Source organism: Globicephala melas, chromosome 4, assembly GCF_963455315.2.
Source record: "Globicephala melas chromosome 4, mGloMel1.2, whole genome shotgun sequence".
Lineage (NCBI taxonomy): Eukaryota > Metazoa > Chordata > Mammalia > Artiodactyla > Delphinidae > Globicephala > Globicephala melas.
The window spans coordinates 19,143,933-19,150,076 of record NC_083317.1 but is presented as its reverse complement, the minus strand read 5'-3'; the positions used below and the strand labels follow the sequence as shown (position 1 = coordinate 19,150,076).

The 6,144-nt window shown below is 35.2% G+C and overlaps 1 pseudogene; it reads right to left on the bottom strand.

Moving 5' to 3' along the window:
• Positions 1–5,221: 5,221 nt before the first annotated feature.
• Positions 5,222–5,890, bottom strand: LOC115849254 (large ribosomal subunit protein uL30 pseudogene; annotated as a pseudogene).
• Positions 5,891–6,144: the final 254 nt, after the last annotated feature.

Genomic DNA, 6,144 nt, shown 5'->3' with positions numbered 1-6,144 from the left:
CTTCATAGGTTCTTTGTTTTCTTCTTTCATATGCCAGGCTGACAAACTCCCTTTCTTTTTAACTTATTATTTCTTTAAAAAAATATTTAACAGGTTATAAATCAAGTCTTAATTGTTTATAAGCTATTCTGTCTCATTAAGATAACTTCCAATTTCTGCTCTTAATTTTCTTAAGTTTTCAAAGAGAAGCTCACTCTTTGACATTCTTTTCAGTAATATCCATTTAATCTTTATAACAATTTTGTTGTGATAATTTATTGCTGATTAATCTTTTGCTATCCTAAAATGTAATGGATTAAAGCAAGAGCCTTTTTTTTTTTTTTTTTTTTTACTATCACCGCTATTCTCAGCATATTCTCAATGTTATTTTCAGCTCAGGTTATTGGTATAACTGGCATTGGGATGTTTTAATATTTTTAAATGATGTTTGGGGGCTTCCAGACAATTTTTGGAAGGAGTAACTTTTCTATTTCCTACTAAACAGTCTTCTAAACATTTTTCACTCCTTACCACTTATACAGTCATATCCCTCCTGTGTTCTGACCTCTTAGAAATACAAAGAGTGACTGACTAACTGGTCTGTTAGATTACCCCATTTTAAGATGTTAATTATGGTTTAAAATAGAAGGGTACATTCTCTCTTAGATAAGATCATTCTTCAATGCCTTAAACTAAAGGAGCTGGTAGATATGAAGTACAAAAATTAAAGCAGTGTAGATAGAAAAATATTTTTGGTCTGAGAAGGAGACATTTGATTTTGAGGAATTCATTCATTCATAGGAAAACACATATTGACCCACAAGACATAATTCTTTGGTAGGAACTGTCCTTTGGTAACAGACAGCCCAGAAGATAAATTTATACTTAATAAAAGATATTTTAAATCACATTAGTCTTTAGAAAGGGTTTATAATCTTTGGGAAAATTCTCATTCTACAAATAATGTTAAATGAAGAATCACAAGGCATTGAGGCATCTAGTTTTCGACCTCATAGCTTATGATACCCTTAAAGTAGCATCGCTATGTTAAGGATCTCATAAGAGAAGGATCTTATAAGAGAAGGATCTCATTAGATTCCTGATACTCCTTGGTTACTAGAATGCTGAGACCTCAGAACACATTTTTTTTCTTGTGGTTTTCCACAGAAAACCATGAAGTTCAAGAAGTTGCTTTTAACTTGCTGTGTTTATTTACTCAACAAATATTTGTTGAATGTTGCTATGTGCCAGAAACTGGCAAAGGTACAAAAGACACTGCAATGAACAGGCATGACACCTGCCCTAAGGAAACTTGAAGTATGAATAAAGGCTCTCAAGCCTGGAATTATGTTGGAAATTTCCATATGGTTCTTTTTTCTTTCTTGCTCATTCATTCTTTCTCTAACTAGCTAGCATCATTTCTACCATAGTGTAATTGTTAAGAGAACAAATTCTAGAGGTAAAAGGCTATGATTCATAAACCAGTTCCATGAATAAAAAGAGTTTTAAAAGATTTATTGATAGATAGATGATAGATAGATAGATGCCAGAAGGAATCATAAGCAATGCTCCCATGCAAAGCAGAACTCTGACAATCGTCACTGTTAACGCCAAGATTCACTTTCTAAGAGCAATTTTTTGGTCACAACTACATTGTTTTTTCCTTAAGAAATGGTTTTCACAATATTCTTAGACAATAAACCTTAAATATTTTGTAAATTATTATATTCAACCATATTTTTCTTCTCCCTAGTGAACTGTTTGCCAGTGAAACACAGTTTCACTTTCACTATTTCAAAATGATAGTATAAAAACAGAAGTGAAAGTATGAATCATAATATAATCAGGAGTTCATGGTGAGCTATCCATTTATAACTCAGAAACCACGGGGTATTTCCAAACTGATGTCATTCATAGAAAGAATGCCATGTGTTGTGGGAGAATAAGAAAAATTACCTAGGCTAACTGGGGGCTTTAGAATGCATGTGGGATAGTCCCAGCTAATTTCTTTTTTTAATTTTATCACAAAGATCAAGCTGTATTTCAAATACTTAAATTGACGCTCACCTTGGAAATTACACGCCGGATTCTGGGTTATACTTTTTAATTCTGAAAACTTAGATGATGTACACTGAGATTTTACTTCAGAAGGCATAATACCAGTATAAATGCTTTTTTTTTAAGTTGAAGTGTAGTTGACTTACAATGTTGTGTTAATTTCTGGTGTACAGCAAAGTGAATATATCTATATTCCTTTTCATATTCTTTTCCATTATAGGTTATTACAAGATATTGAATATAGTTCTCTGTGTTCCAGTATAAATGCTTTTTATAATTCAATGTTTTATTTTCTTTAAAAAGCTGTATAAATACTAAAATTACTGTGAAATTTCTTGTAGTTGTTTTACTTATAGGACAAAATTGTAATCTCTGCTCAAATAGTTAAAATTGATTTTGTTTTTGTTTTAGCAGGGGAGAAATAAATATAAATTTTATTTTTTCCAACTAAACAATTAAAATAGTATATTTCTTTTCTCTCCACTGTGTTGAGTTTTTTAAGAACTTAAAGAAGACTACAGTGTATGTTAAATAAATTAGTGACATTACAGAGAGGAAACATTATCCAGAAAATGCTTTCCTCTGGATTGTCTACATTTGGTTGGATAATACTTTGGCTGTGTTAGTTCTGCCATATTTGCTGCTATGTTTGCTGGTTAGTTTGTTGTTTTGACCCAGACCCTGATATCCAGTTATGAGTCTAGGCCCGCTGTATCCTTTTTCAATCAGTTGAATGTCCCTGGTTTCCCATTAGTTAATGTTCATGATATGGGGGATTCCACAGAGGTCATCCCACTCACTAACCCAGGTAACACCACTAGTTCACTGTTTGGTTTATGAGGCTCATCCATGAGCCCAGTGGTTTACCCACAATGCTCAGTCCTGCTGCCTGCTATGAACTGTTTTGCTACCCTCGATCTTTCAGTGTGGCTGCAGGTGAATCTGCCAATAGGATGGGTTGACCTCATGTGATTGAGGAACAAATTTTAAAATGTATCAGAATATTGAATTCCTCCTCATTCCATACACAAATAGGAAGAAAAAATGGATTAAATACTTAAAGGTAACCCTCAAAAGTTTTAGAAGAAAATGTAGGAGACAATCTCATAACATTGAAGTAAGGAAAGATGTCTTAAAAATTAAAAATGTTCATCAATTGTAACACATGTATGACTCTGGTGGGGCTATTGATAATGGAGGAGGCTGTGCATGTATGGGGCAGGGAGTATATGGGATTTCTGGGTACCTTCTGCTCAATTTTACTGTGAAGATAAAATTGCTCTGAAACAAAATCTTTTAAGAATAAAAAAACAAACCATTAAGTACAAACTAAAATATGAATAAATTTGATATCAGAAACATTTTAAATATCATACTTTAGATGTCATAAACAAAGTTTGAAAGGCAAGCTAGAGACAGAGAAAATACTTACAAGGCATTTGAGAAATAACTGCCATCTAGAATATATAAAAATATCCTATAAATAAGAAAAAGACAAAAAGCCCAGTAAAGAAATGAATATAAAACTTCAGTTCACAGACAAGCTCTATAGGACCAATAAAGATATGAAAAAAAAAAGTTGTAACTTACTAATAATAGAAGCATGCAAATTAAAACAAGATACCATTTCATGTCGTCACACTGGAAAAACTTCAAAAGTTTGTTGATGACAAGTAGTGGTAAGGAAGTCGTGGAAATGGGAAATTTCAAATTCTTAATTACCCATGATTAATGAGCAGTGAAGTTTTACAATAGGGAGTATAGTTTAAATTTAAGAAGAAAAAGATTAAGAGATTGAGAGAGCAGATTGGTATAACGCTAAAAACTTTTTGCAATATCTAGCAAAGTTTGAAGGTTAGGACCCAGAAAGTCAACTTCTAAAATATAAATTCCAAAAACATCTAGTACAGGGACACAAGGATAATTCATTGCAACATTTTTTGTAATACCAAAATGTCTGCCATGGGGGAAATGGATCCTCTTAGTTTCATTTGTTTCAATACCAAGCATCCATTTTCTGCATGGAGTCTCACTACTCCCTTCTTAACATAGTTGGAAATGAGGCACTGACCATATCTCCTTGCTCCTACAGACTCCTCCCTTCATCTCCTCCCTACACTTCCCTATTCCTATGGGAAGCACTTTCTAGCTTGGAAAATTCCACCCCCCCCCCATCATATCTCTGGCCCAGACACTTACTTGGTCGAGGTTCATATTCTTCTTTTCTGCCTTTTCTGGAAATCTTGTCTGATTTCTCCTTCAAATTTCGGTCACTGGCAATTAATAGCCAGAAACAATATCCTGCCTCACACTTCCCCATGATCTGCTTAAATGAGGAGGAACAGAAAGATGAAAAGATATATACAGGGAGAAGAAAAAGTATGGATTAATAACTTCAAATATTATCCTACTATATTCTTATCCTAGCAAATCTTTGGCAGTCAAACCCACACACAAATTGGGGCCTAGCTCTGTGGGTGAGATGAGGAGGGAAGCATGGATATGGGGCAAAGTTCTTGACTCATCTGGAAGTTTTGACTCATACCTGGAGTAGATGTACCTTCATCCACCAATTACCTTATGCTGCCCTCATCCTCCCCACCCTAGGAGCTTGAGCTTGTCACTGGTAAGGGCAGAACATCTCCTGAGGCAAGGTATTACTGGGTGGTTGCACATAGCTGTGAAAAGAGCTGCACTGGGCAACCTAAAGACAACTGTACAAGGGAGAGGGGCTGTCAGTAAGTGCAAGCAATTTGGGTGGTCCAGCCATTCTCTTCCTTCTCAGGCAACATCCTTCTCCAAACCTCTGTGCTTAAAAAGTAAGAGGAAGCCCCCTGCTCCCATTTACAGAGGAGATAATGAGGTTGACTGACATATTGGTGTCCAGCCCTCTTCTCACCCAACATCCAACACCAGGAGAGTGTTCTACCTCTTTTCTTCTACTCTCTGTGTCTTCCCTTTTTTAATATAATGAATAAATGAATGAATGACAAGTAAATAATTCCCCATATCTCCCATAGTTAACACATGTGAAGAATTGGATATATACTTGTCCCATTTTTTCTTTTGTTAATCACATAATTTGGGTTTTTTTTGGGGGGGGGATGTTTGTTTTACATTTCAAATTGAAAGCAGTCACTGCTTATTAACTGACTAGATTACAAAACGAATCAAGGTAGACACCTTAGTTCATCCTTCTAATAAGCCTGTTGATTTGATCTTTTCTGTTGCCAGCATCTCTACCTTCTACAAAATAGATGATCTTCATCATCTTCATTCTACCTCATGGAAAAGATCATTTGAAGGGCCAGCGGAAGTTGTTTGTTTCTTGAAAGCATTGTTCAACAGTATAGATCTCGTGAATCAGATCTTCCATGCAGATGATTCCAAATTTAACAAGAGAGCCAGTAATCAATGTGTTGTCTGTCAGGGCAATTTATGTGCAATATGTGGTTCCACAATCCTCAGCATGTTAACTGAAGCCTTGTTGATCTTCACAAAGGTACCACTGAAGATATGACAATGATGAAGAAGCTGCAACACTTTTCAGACCTTTGGAGTCACACCATGGATACTGATCCTGATGATAAATGCCAGTAATGGGTTCTGCAGGTACATGGAAGTTGCCAGCTTATCTTGCCATCCTAACCATTCTTGTGTCAGTTCTGTACATCTGCCCATATTCCTTGTGATTGGGCTTACCTTTTCATATATAAGATTTGTCCTTGCCTTTCAAAACATCTTTTGGGCAAAATTCTTTCTCAGGTGCCTGATCTTGAGCTCTGTGAAATTCCTTCACTTTTTTTAGGAGTTTCAGCAGGAACCATCTTTTCTTCTCTTCTGCACCCTTCATGGTTCCAGCTGGAAAAAAGGACTACATAACCTATTTTTAGGTTTGGTTTTTTTAAAGGTTGATATTATTCACTTTACTTTGAATTTGCTTTATTTAATCTCACTGTATATTGTGAACAATCATCCCATTTGGGACATTAATATATCCCAATACATCATTTTACAGTGTGTGTGCGCATGTGTGTGTGCCTGTGCGTGCACACACATATGCCATGATTTATTCAATTCCCTACTCATGAACATTCAAATTGTTTA